A 13,821-nucleotide genomic window follows, 5' to 3' on the forward strand; every position below is an offset into this window, starting at 1 on the left:
CGCCAACTCCTTACCTGTTTCTGGCGTCTGAACGCTAGAATTGTGCTTCCTTTGGGCGTTCAACACCAATTCCTTGCTTGTTTCTGGCGTTGAATGCCAGGACTGAGCATGGGTTGGGCGTTCAATGCCAGCTTTCCACCCTTTCTCTAGCGTTAGAGTGCCAGAATTATTCCTCTCTGGGCTCTGACTGTCCTCAGAGGGATTTTGGGTAGCAGTTTGTTCATTTCTTAGCTTCCTGCTGCCTTGAAGTGAGGTATTTAATGTTTTCCCACTTCTTAATTGAACTGCTTGGCACTCTTCTGTTATTTGTTTTGATAATTGCTGTTTTGTTTACTTCAATTGCAACTCCATATTCATATTAGCCAGTCTTGTGTCTTGCAATATCTCCTTGAATTCGGCTAGCTGTTTTGTTAGAAAATCTAATTACTGATTGAATTTAGTAACTTGTTCTGCAGGACTGAGTTCAGCAGTTACTGTTTTAGCCTCTTCTTTCATGGAAGGTTCACTGCTTAGGTACAGATGCTGATTTCTGGCAACTGTATCAATGAGCTCTTGAGCTTCCTCAATTGTCTTTCTCATGTGTATAGATCCACCAGCTGAGTGGTCTAGAGAAATCTGAGCTTTCTCTGTAAACCCATAATAGAAGATGTTTAGTTGCACCCACTCTGAAAACATTTCAGAGGGGCATTTTCTTAGCATCTCTCTATATCTCTCCCAGGCATCATAAAGGGATTCATTATCTCCTTGTTTGAAGCCTTGGATGCTCAGCCTTAGCTGTGTCATCCATTTTGGAGGAAAATAGTGATTCAGGAATTTTTCTGACAGCTGTTTCCATGTCTTTATGCTGGCCTTAGGTTGGTTATTTAACCACCTCTTAGCTTGGTTCTTTACAGCAAATGGAAACAGTAACAATCTGTAGACATCTTAATCTACTTCCTTATCATGTACTGTGTCAGTAATTTGTAGAAATTGTACCAGAAACTCTGTAGGTTCTTCTTGTGGAAGACCGGAATACTGACAACTTTGCTGCACCATGATAATGAGTTGAGGATTCAACTCAAAGCTACTGACTCTGATGGAGGGTATACAAATACTACTCCTATATATGAAGCAGTAGTGGGGTTAGCATATGACCCCAGAGTCCTTCTGGACTGTTCATTTCCACTTAGATCCATGATGGAGAAAGGGAGATGATGTTGATTTATTTTATTTATTTTATTATACAAGAAAAATAATTTTCGAAATAATAAAATAAAACAAAACAAAAACTAAAATAAAAATAAAAATAAGAAATTTGAAAATATTTTTTTTGAAAAATTTCGAAAAAGTGAGGAGAGAGAAAGTGGTTAGGATATTTTTGAAAAGGATGTGATTTAAAAAAAATCTAAAAAGGATAAGATTTTGAAAAATTTTGAAATTGAAATCTGAATTTTTTTTGAAGAATTTCGAAATATTTGCTTAAAATTAGTTAGAACAGATATATTTTTTATTTTTGAATTTTATGAGAAAAGGGAAAAACACACAAAAGACACAAGACTTAAAATTTTTTTAGATCTAATGCTCATTGTTTTCGAAAATTTTGGAGGGAAAACACCAAGGAACACCAAACTTAAAAATTTTAATATCAAAACACAAAGAAGACTTAAGAACACCTTGAAGACTCAGAAGAACAATAAGAACAAACAATAGAACACCAAACTTAAAATTTTTAGAAAACCAAAAATAAATTTTCGAAAATTAAATAAAATTAACAAGAAAATACCAAACTTAAAGTTTGCCACAAGATTTAATCAAAGAAAAATTAGTTTTGAAAATTTTTTGAAAAGAAGATACCCAATTACCAAGAACACAAACCAACGCTCTAGCCAATTGAGCTATAAATGTAACGTGTTTTAAAGAAGTATTTTTAATAAATAAAAATAATTTTTTTTGAAAACTAATACTTTGAAAATGCACAAGGAAAACATGAAAACACACAGAATAGGAAAAACCAAAGATCAAACAAGAAAAATTAACAAGAACAATTTGAAGATCAAGGAAAAACAAAGAACATGCAATTCGAAAATTGAAAGACAAAGAAAAGCATGCAATTGACACCAAACTTAAAACATGACACTAAACTCAACGAAAAACTAACAATTAATAAAGAAAAATAATATTTTTGAAGAATTTTTTTTAAAAAGGAATAATAGAAAATACAATTCTAGTGACTTTAAACCAAAAAGATAAATTTTTCCTAATCTAAGCAACAAGATTCACCGTCAGTTGTTCAAACTCAAACAATCCCCGGCAACGGCGCCAAAAACTTGGTGCACGAAAATTTCTTCACACTATGTAATTCCGCACAATTAACCAGCAAGTGCACTGGGTCGTCCAAGTAATACCTTACGTGAGTAAGGGTCGTATCCCACGGAGATTGTTGGCTTGAAGCAAGCTATGGTTATCTTATTATTCTTAGTCAGGATACCAATAGGGTTCTTTAATTTCAATTGTAAAAAGAATTAAAGGGCATAAAATAAATAATTGTTACGCAATAATGGAGAATATGTTGGAGTTTTGGAGATGCTTTGTCCTTTGAATTCCTGCAACATAATGCTTTCTCACTTTCATACATGCAAAGCTCCTTCCATGGCAAGCTGTATGTAGGGCATCACCGTTATTAATGGCTACTTCCCATCCTCTCAGTGAAAATGGTCCAAATGCTCTGTCACAACACGGCTAATCAGCTGTCGGTTCTCGATCATGTCGGAATAGGATCCATTGATCCTTTTGCGTCTGTCACTACGCCCAACACTCGCGAGTTTGAAGCTCGACACAGTCATCCAATCCTTGAATCCTACTCGGAATACCACAGACAAGGTTTAGACCTTCCGAATTCTAAAGGATGCTGCTAATAGATTCTAGCTTATACTACGAAGATTCTGATTAAGGAATCTAAGAGATACTCATTCAATCTAATGTAGAACGGAGGTGGTTGTCAGGCACACGTTCATGGATTGAGGAAGGTGATGAGTGTCACGGATCATCACCTTCTTCATAGTGAAGTGTGAATGAACATCTTAGATAGGAACAAGCGTGTTTGAATGGAAAACAGAAATAATTGCATTAATTCATCGAGACGCTGCAGAGCTCCTCACCGCCAACAATGGAGTTTAAAGACTCATGCCGTCAAAAGGTATATAATTCAGATCTAAAATGTCATCAGATACAAAATAAGTCTCTAAAAGTTGTTTAAATACTAAACTAGTAACCTAGGTTTACAGAAAATGAGTAAACTAAGATGGATAGTGCAGAAATCCACTTCTGGGGCCCACTTTGTGTATGCTGAGGCTGAGACTTATGCTTCTCATGTGCCTGGGCTGTTTCTAGAGTTAAACGTCAGGTTGTAACCTGTTTCTGGCGTTTAACTCCAGAATGCAACATGGAACTGGCGTTGAACGCCAGTTTACATCGTCTATCTTCACGCAAAGTATAGACTATATATTTCTAGAAAGCTCTGGATGTCTACTTTCCAATCCAATTGAGAGCGCGCCAATTCGATTCCTGTACCTCCAAAAAATCCATTTCGAGTGCAGGGAGGTCAGAATCCAACAACATCAGCAGTCTTTTTTCAGCCTGGATCAGATTTTTGCTCAGCTCCCTCAATTTCAGCCAGAAAATACCTGAAATCACAGAAAAACACACAAACTCATAGTAAAGTCCAGAAATATGATTTTTGCCTAAAAACTAATAAAAATCTATTAAAAACTAACTAAAATATACTAAAACCTATATGAAATTACCCCCCAAAAAGTGTATAAAATATCCGCTCATCATCTTTCCCAAAAGATACAATGCAAGATCCTAGGGAAGAAAGTGAGGAAATCAATCAAAGGAGTTTATACTCCAGTGTAATAGAGAACTTTCCACCCTCACATATGGAAGAAGAGGAAGATGCACAATCTCTCATTCCCTTGGTAAGTAATGAAGAAGAGATTGAATTAGAAGAAAACTACCAAGAGGAAGAGGTTGAAATTGAGGAAGCTTGCAAAGTGGAGCTTGCAAGACCTCTTCCAAAGCCATCACCATCCAATACAACACTCAAGTAGGTAAAATTCTTATCTTTAACCTTTACTTTCCCACTTGAATATGGGCTACTGGAGATGGATGGTCAGCTTAGAGCTCTTTGTGGCATTAAGAGTAAGAGGAAGATGGTTAGTGGCAAGAGTTATCAAGCAACGTTCAATATGGTTGGATGCTCTAAATTGAAATGCAAGGATTGGTGTAGAGCTCAATTAAATGGGTCTAGAAGGTTGTTTGGATGTCTCTGTGAGAATTCAGATTGTTTGCCACCCGGTGGGAACAATGGTGATCCACAAGAAGACGGGTGTAAAAGCAAGGTTTGGGACCCTGGAATTCATTTCCACAATCAACACTCTTTGGGCCTTGTCACTTGCTTCAACTTCCTCGAAGGCGTTAGGCACCTTGTTTGGGATCCTGGTCGCCATTGGAATTACAAACATTGGTGGATATTCCTGGATCAGTACAAGCACAAACCACCATGACAAGGAGCTCACCACATGTCCAACTTAAGGACTTTAACTAAAAGTACTTGGTGGGAGACAACCCACCGTGGTATGATCGTTCCTTTTCATTTTTAGTTATTTTTTGTAGTAGCTTTCTTACTTATTTGATTTTTATTGAGTTCTTACTAATTTTATGATCACGCAGCTATTTTGGAACAGGAACCGAAAAAAAAGAGTACACGACGCGCAAGCGTTGCTAACGCGTACATGTCATAGGTGTGTGTGTGAAAAATAAAGAGTGAACAGAGAGTTGCGCGGGAGTGGCACAGGAATGATGCCTTACTGATGAGCGGATAATTTATATGCTTTTTGGCATTGTTTTTAGGTAGTTTTTAGTAGGATCTAACTACTTTTAGGGATGTTTTCATTAGCTTTTATGCTAAATTCACATTTCTAGACTTTACTATGAGTTTGTGTGTTTTTCTGTGATTTTAGGTATTTTCTGGCTGGAATTGAGGGACCTGAGCAAAACTCTGATAAAAGGCTGACAAAGGACTGCTGATGCTGTTGGATTCTGACCTCCCTGCACTCAAAATGGATTTTCTGGAGCTACAGAACTTAAAATGGCGCACTCTCAACGATGTTGGAAAGTAGACATCTAGAGCTTTCCAGCAATATATAATCGTTCATACTTTATTCGAGATTAGATGACGTAAACTGGCGCTCAACGCCAGTTCCATGCTGCATTCTGGAGTCAAACGCCAGAAACACGTCACGAACCAGAGTTGAACGCCAAAAACACATTACAACGTGGCGTTCAACTCCAAGAGAAGCCTCTGCACGTGTAAAGCTCAAGCTCAGCCCGAGCACACACCAAATGGGCCTCGGAAGTGGATTTCTGCATCAATTACTTACTTCTGTAAACCCTAGTTGCTAGTCTAGTATAAATAGGACATTTTATTATTGTATTAGACATCTTGGGACGTTTAGTTCTTAGACCATGGGGGCTGGCCATTCGGCCATGCCTGGACCACCATCACTTATGTATTTTCAACGGTGGAGTTTCTACACACCATAGATTAAGGGAGTGGAGCTCTGCTGTACCTCAAGTTTTAATGCAATTACTACTATTTTCTATTCAATTCAGTTTATTCCTATTCTAAGATATTCGTTGCACTTCAACATGATGAATGTGATGATCCGTGACACTCATCATCATTCTCACCTATGAACGCGTGACTGACAACCACTTCCGTTCTACCTTAGACCGGGCGCATATCTCTTGGATTCCTTAATCAGAATCTTTGTGGTATAAGCTAGAATTGATGGCGGCATTCATGAGAATCCAGAAAGTCTAAACCTTGTCTGTGGTATTCCGAGTAGGATTCAGGGATTGAATGACTGTGACGAGCTTCAAACTCGCGATTGTTGGGCGTGATGACATGCGCAAAAGAATCAATGAATTCTATTCCGACATGATCGAGAACCGACAGATGATTAACCGTGCTGTGACAGAGCATTTGGACCATTTTCATTGAGGGGATGGGATGTAGCCATTGACAACGGTGATGCCCTACATACGGCTTGCCATGGAAAGGAGTAAGAAGGATTGGATGAACGCAGTAGGAAAGCAGAGATTCAAAAGGAGCACAGCATCTTCATACGCCTATCTGAAATTTCCTCCAATGATTTACATAAGTATTTCTATCTTTATTTTCTGTTTATTTATTATTATTATTCGAAAACTCCATAATCATTTATTATCCGCCTAACTGAGATTTACAAGATGACCATAGCTTGCTTCATACCAACAATCCCCGTGGGATCGACCCTTACTCACGTAAGGTTTATTACTTGGACTACCTAGTGCACTTGCTGGTTAGTTGTGCAAAGTTGTGAAGAAAGTGCTGAGTTATAAATGCGCATACCAAGTTGAGCGCCTGATGAGCGGATAATTTGTACGCTTTTTGGCATTGTTTTTAGTATATTTTTAGTATAATCTAGTTAGTTTTTAGTATATTTTTATTAGTTTTTAATTAAAATTCACTTTTCTGGACTTTACTATGAGTTTGTGTGTTTTTCTGTGATTTCAGGTATTTTCTGGCTGAAATTGAGGGACCTGAGCAAAAATCTGATCCAGAGACTGAAAAGGACTGCAGATGCTGTTGGATTCTGACCTCCCTGCACTCGAAGTGGATTTTCTGGAGCTACAGAAGCCCAATTGGCGCGCTCTCAACGGCGTTGGAAAGTAGACATCCTGGGCTTTCCAGAAATATATGATAGTCCATACTTTGCCCAAGATTTGATGGCCCAAATCGGCGTTCAAAATCACCCTCAGAAATCCAAGCGTTAAACGCCGGAACTGGCACCAAAATGGGAGTTAAACGCCCAAACTGGCATAAAAGCTGGCGTTTAACTCCAAGAAGAGTCTCTACACGAAAATGCTTCATTGCTCAGCCCAAGCACACACCAAGTGGGCCCGGAAGTGGATTTTTATGTCATTTACTCATCTTTGTAAACCTTAGGCTACTAGTTTTCTATAAGTAGGACCTTTTGCTATTGTATTTTCATCTTTGGACATCTAGTTCTTAGATCATTGGGAGGCTGGCCTCACGGCCATGCCTAGACCTTGTTCTTATGTATTTTCAACGGTGGAGTTTCTACACACCATAGATTAAGGTGTGGAGCTCTGCTGTACCTCGAGTATTAATGCAATTACTATTGTTCTTCTATTCAATTCCACTTGTTCTTTGTCCAAGATATCACTTGTTCTTCAACTTGATGAATGTGATGATCCGTGACACTCATCATTATTCTCACCTATGAACGTGTGACTGACAACCACCTCCGTTCTACCTTAGATTGGGTGAATATCTCTTGGATTCCTGATACACGATGCATGGTTGATCGCCTGACAACCGAGCCAGCCATTCCGTGAGATCAGAGTCTTCGTGGTATAGGCAAGAACTGATGGCGGCATTCAAGAGAATCCGGAAGGTCTAACCTTGTCTGTGGTATTCTGAGTAGGATTCAATGATTGAATGACTGTGACGTGCTTCAAACTCCTAGCAGGCGGGGCGTTAGTGATAGACGCAAAAGAATCACTGGATTCTATTCCGGCCTGACCGAGAACCGACAGATGATTAGCCTATGCTGTGACAGAGCATAGGAACGTTTTCACTGAGAGGATGGGAGGTAGCCACTGACAACGGTGAAACCCTTGCATAAGCTTGCCATGGAAAGGAGTAAGAAGGATTGGATGAAGACAGTAGGAAAGCAGAGAGACGGAAGGGAAGGCATCTTCATACGCTTATCTGAAGTTCCTACCACTGAATTACATAAGTACCTCTATCTTTATCTTTATGCTTTATTCGTATATCACTATACCCATTTGAGTCTGCTTGACTAAGATTTACAAGGTGACCATAGCTTGCTTCATACCAACAATCTCCGTGGGATCGACCCTTACTCGCGTAAGGTTTATTACTTGGACGACCCAGTGCACTTGCTGGTTAGTTGTGCAAAGTTGTGTTTATGCCATGGTATTGAGCACCAAGTTCTTGGGGCCATTACTAGGGATTATTTGAGTTGTGAAAAGTAGTGATCACAATTTCGCACACCAAGTTTTTGGCGTCGTTGCCGGGAATTGTTTTGTGTATGGACAACTGACGGTTCATCTTGTTGCTTAGATTAGGTATTTTTCTTCAGAGTTCTTAAGAATGAATTCTAGTGTTTCAAGGTGATGTTTTTATCATCACCAAAGCTGATTGATCTTCATCAATTTAGCTCTTGAATGCAATGTCCTGCTGAAGATTGGCTAGCCATGTCTAATTCCTTTAGACTGAAGCTTTAGACTAATATTGCATGATTCCTGGAATTCTCATTAAGAATTTTGATACCTTTATTTTCTTTTCCATATAATTTTCGAAAAAGCACAAAAAATTACAAAATCATAAAAACCAAAAATATTTTATGTTTCTTGTTTGAGTCTAGAGTCTCATGTTAAGTTTGGTGTCAATTGCATGTTTCTGTTCTTTTTGCATTCATGCATGTGTCTTCATTAATCTTCAAGTTGTTCTTGATGATTTTATTACTCTGATTTTTAATTCTCTTGACTTGAGTGTTTATATGTCTCATATGCATTCTCATTTTGTTAGTGTCAGCAGTATACGAACTGCTAAGTTTGGTGTCTTGCATGCATTGTTATTTGATTTTAGTTGCATTTTGATTATTCCTCATTATTAAAATTCCAAAAATATTTTTAATTTGTGTCTTTTCAAGTCAATAATACAGAGAATTGAAGATTCAGAACATACAGCAGAGGAATTACACAGAAAAAGCTGGGCGTTCAAAACGCCCAGTGAAGAAGGACAGACTGGCGTTTAAACGCCAGCCAGGGTGCCTGGTTGGGCGTTTAACGCCAAAAAAGGTAGTGCATTGGGCGTTAAACGCCAGAATGTGCACCATTCTGGGCGTTTAACGCCAGGATGGCACAAGGGGGAGGATTTTGTTTTCAAATCAATTTTTTTCAAGTTTTCAAATCATATCTTTTCAATCAAATGTTTTCAAAATCAACCTCTTTCCTTTTTCAAAGATACTTGCTAACAATTAATGATTTGATTGAACATTTCAAGTATGTTGCCTTTTCTGTTGAGAAAGGTTTAATGTTTGAATCATATCTTTTCTTGTTAGGCAAGTCATTAATTTTTTAAAATCAAATCTTTTTAAAAATTGTTTTCAAATCATATCTTCTCAATCACATGTTTTTTTTTTAAACCTATCATATCTTCTTAACCTCATCTTTTTCAAAATAGTTTTCAATCAAATCTTTTTGACTTCTAATTTCAAAATCTTTTTCAAAAATCACTTGATTCCTTTTTCACTGTGAGTTTTCGAAAATTATCAATCAATTTTTCAAAATGATTTTAAAAACTTTTTAATTAATTTTCGAAAATTCTCTTCCCCTCTTCCCACATCCTTTTATTTATGGAGTACTACTCCTTCTCAATGCACAATTCGAACTCTCTCTAATTTAGTTCGAATTCTTCTACCTCTTTCTTCTATTTTTCTGTTCTTCTGACACCTCAAGGAATCTCTATACTGTGACATAGAGGATTCCACATTTTCTTGTTCTCTTCTCTTTCATATGAGCAGGAGCAGAGACAAAAGCATTCTTGTTGAAGCTGACCCTGAACCTGAAAGGACCTTGAAGCGAAAGCTAAGAGAAGCTAAGGCACAACTCTCTACAGAGGACCTAACAAAAATCTTCAAAGAAGAAGACATGGCAGCCGAAAACAACAACAATGCAAACAATGCAAGGAAGGTGCTGGGTGACTTTACTGCACCTACTCCCGACTTCTATGGGAGAAGCATCTCTATCCCTGCCATTGGAGCAAACAACTTTGAGCTTAAGCCTCAATTAGTTTCTCTAATGCAACAGAATTGCAAGTTTCATGGACTTCCATTGGAAGATCCTTATCAGTTTTTGGCTGAGTTCTTGCAAATCTGTGACACTGTCAAGACTAATGGGGTTGACCCTGAGGTCTACAGACTTATGCTATTCCCTTTTGCTGTAAGAGACAGAGCTAGGACATGGTTGGACTCACAACCCAAAGAAAGCCTGGACTCATGGGAAAGGCTAGTCAATGCCTTCTTGGCAAAGTTCTTTCCACCTCAAAAATTGAGTAAGCTTAGAGTGGAAGTCCAAACCTTCAGACAGAAGGATGGAGAATCCCTCTATGAAGCTTGGGAAAGATACAAACAATTGATTAGAAAATGTCCTTCTGACATGCTTTCCGAATGGAGCATCATAGGTATTTTCTATGATGGTCTCTCTGAACTATCCAAGATGTCTTTGGATAGCTCAGTTGGAGGATCTCTTCATTTGAAGAAGACGCCTACAGAAGCTCAAGAGCTGATTGAAATGGTTGCAAACAACCAATTCATGTACACTTCTGAAAGGAATCCTGTGAACAATGGGACTAGTCAGAAGAAAGGAGTTCTTGAGATTGACACTCTGAATGCCATATTGGCTCAGAAAAAAATATTGACTCAACAAGTCAATATGATTTCTCAAAGTCTGTCTGGTATGCAAAATGCACCAAACAGTACTAAGGAGGCTTCATCTGAGGAAGAAGCTTACGATCCTGAGAACCCTTCAATGGAAGAGGTGAATTACCTAGGAGAACCCTATGGAAACACCTATAATTCTTCATGGAGGAATCATCCAAATTTCTCATGGAAGGATCAACAGAGACCTCAACAAGGTTTCAACAACAATAATGGTGGAAGAAACAGGTTTAGCAATAGCAAGCCTTTTCCATCATCTTCTCAGCAACAGACAGAGAATTCTAAGCAGAGCCACTCTGACTTAGCAACCATGGTCTCTGATCTAATCAAAACCACTCAAAGTTTCATGACTGAAACAAGGTCCTCCATTAGGAATTTGGAGGCACAAGTGGGACAGCTGAGCAAGAAAATTACTGAACTCCCTCCTAGTACTCTTCCAAGCAATACAGAAGAAAATCCAAAAGGAGAGTGCAAGGCCATCAACATGGCCGAATTTGGAGAGGAAGGAGAGGCAGTGAACGCCACTGAGGAAGACCTCAATGGGCGTGCACTGACCTCCACTGAGTTCCCCAATGAGGAACCATGGGAATCTGAGGCTCAAAATGAGACCATAGAGATTCCATTGGACTTACTTCTGCCTTTCATGAGCTCTGATGAGTATTCTTCCTCTGAAGAGGATGAGTATGTCACTGAAGAGCAAGTTGCTAAATACCTTGGAGCAATCATGAAGCTAAATGACAAGTTATTTGGAAATGAGACTTGGGAGAATGAACCTCCTTTGCTCACCAAAGAACTGGATGACTTGTCTAGGCAGAAATTACCTCAAAAGAGACAAGATCCTGGGAAGTTTTCAATACCTTGTACCATAGGCACCATGACCTTCAAGAAGGCTCTGTGTGACTTAGGGTCAAGTGTAAACCTCATGCCTCTCTCTATAATGGAGAAGCTAGGGATCTTTGAGGTACAAGCTGCAAGAATCTCACTAGAGATGGCAGACAACTCAAGAAAACAAGCTTATGGACTTGTAGAGGATGTTCTGGTAAAGATTGAAGACCATTACATCCCTGCTGATTTCATAGACCTAGAGACTGGGAAGTGCATGGATGAATATATCATCCTTGGCAGACCCTTCCTAGCCACAGCAAAGGCTGTGATTGATGTTGATGGAGGTGAACTGATCATTCAAGTGAATGAAGAATCCTTTGTGTTTAAGGCCCAAAGATATCCCTCTGTCACCATGGAGAGGAAGCATGAAGAGCTTCTCTCAAATCAGAGTCAAACAGAGCCCCCACAGTCAAACTCTAAGTTTGGTGTTGGGAGGCCACAACCAAACTCTAAGTTTGGTGTTGAACCCCCACATTCAAACTCTAAGTTTGGTGTTGGGAGGTTCCAACATTACTCTGAGAAAATGTGAGGCTCCATGAGAGCACTCTGTCAAGCTACTGACATTAAAGAAGCGCTTGTTGGGAGGCAACCTAATGTTATATTTTATATATTTTCCTTTGTTATTTTATTTTATTTTGTAGGTTGATGATCATGAGAAGTCACAAAATCAATTGAAAAAGCAAAAATAGAATGAAAAACAGGAAGAAAAATAGCACACCCTGGAGGAAGAACTTACTGGCGTTTAAACGCCAGTAAGGCTAGCAGGTGGGCGTTTAACGCCCAGTCTGGCACTATTCTGGGCGTTTAACGCCAGAAAGGGGCACCAGACTGGCGTTAAACGCCAGAAAAGGGCAAGAACCTGGCGTTAAACGCCAGAAATGGGCACCAGCCCGGCGTTTAACGCCAGAATTGGCTCAAAACGTGATTTTGCTTGCCATTTGGTGCAGGGATGACTTTTCCTTGACACCACAGGATCTGTGGACCCCACAGGATCCCCACCAACCCCACCACTCTCTCTCTTCTTCACTCATTCACCAATCACCTCAATACCTCTTCCCCAAAAACCCTTCACCTATCAAATCCCATCTTCCTCTTCACCACTCACATCCATCCTTCATAAAACCCCACCTACCTCACCATTCAAATTCAAACCACTTTCCCACCCAAACCCACCCTTACTTGACCGAACCTTACCCCCCCTCCCCTATATAAACCCCTCTTCACCCCTTCATTTTCACACAACCTAAACACCACTTCTCCCCCTCTTTGGCCGAACACAAAAGCCATTCCCTTCTTCCTCATTTCTTCTTCTTCTACTCTCTTCTTTCTTCTTTTGCTCGAGGATGAGCAAACCTTTTAAGTTTGGTGTGGTAAAAGCGTTGCTTTTTCGTTTTTCCATAACCATTTATGGCATCCAAGGCCGGAGAACCTAGAAAGAGGAAAGGGAAGGCAAAAGCTTCTACCTCCGAGTCATGGGAGATGGAGAGATTCATCTCAAGGGTGCATCAAGACCATTTCTATGAAGTTGTGGCCTTGAAGAAGGTGATCCCCGAGGTCCCTTTTTCACTCAAAAAGGGTGAATATCCGGAGATCCGACATGAGATCCGAAGAAGAGGTTGGGAAGTCCTTACCAACCCCATTCAACAAGTCAGAATCTTGATGGTTCAAGAATTCTATGCCAATGCATGGATCACCAAGAACCATGATCAAAGTGTGAACCCGAATCCAAAGAATTATCTTACTATGGTTCGGGGGAAATACTTGGATTTTAGTCCGGAAAGTGTAAGGTTGGCATTCAATTTGTCTATGATGCAAGGAGATGAACATCCTTACACTAGAAGGGTCAACTTTGATCAAAGGTTGGACCAAGTCCTCACAGTCATATGTGAAGAGGGCGCCCAATGGAAGAGAGATTCAAGAGGGAAGCCGGTTCAATTAAGAAGGCATGACTTCAAACCTGTGGCTAAAGGATGGTTGGAGTTTATCCAACGCTCAGTTATTCCCACTAGCAACCGGTCCGAAGTTACTCTAGACCGGGCCATCATGATTCATAGCATCATGATTGGAGAAGAAGTGGAAGTTCATGAGGTTATAGCCCAAGAACTCTATAAGGTGGCGGACAAGTCCTCTACCTTAGCAAGGTTAGCCTTTCCTCATCTCATTTGTCACCTCTGTTATTCTGTTGGAGTTGACATAGAGGGAGACATCCCCATTGATGAGGATAAGCCCATCACTAAGAAAAGGATGGAGCACACAAGAGACCCTACTCATCATGAGATCCCTGAGATGCCTCAAGGGATGCACTTTCCTCCACAAAACTATTGGGAGCAACTGAACACCTCCCTAGGAGAACTGAGTTCCA

The 13,821-nt window shown here is 39.7% G+C and overlaps 1 non-coding gene across 1 annotated transcript; it reads right to left on the bottom strand.

The window, feature by feature from the left end:
- Positions 1 to 10,191: 10,191 nt before the first annotated feature.
- Positions 10,192 to 10,299, bottom strand: LOC130952049 (small nucleolar RNA R71). Its single transcript, XR_009074230.1, has one exon. It is a non-coding gene; the product is annotated as a small nucleolar RNA R71 (small nucleolar RNA).
- Positions 10,300 to 13,821: the final 3,522 nt, after the last annotated feature.

The sequence above is a fragment of the Arachis stenosperma genome, chromosome 9, assembly GCF_014773155.1.
Source record: "Arachis stenosperma cultivar V10309 chromosome 9, arast.V10309.gnm1.PFL2, whole genome shotgun sequence".
Taxonomy (NCBI): domain Eukaryota; kingdom Viridiplantae; phylum Streptophyta; class Magnoliopsida; order Fabales; family Fabaceae; genus Arachis; species Arachis stenosperma.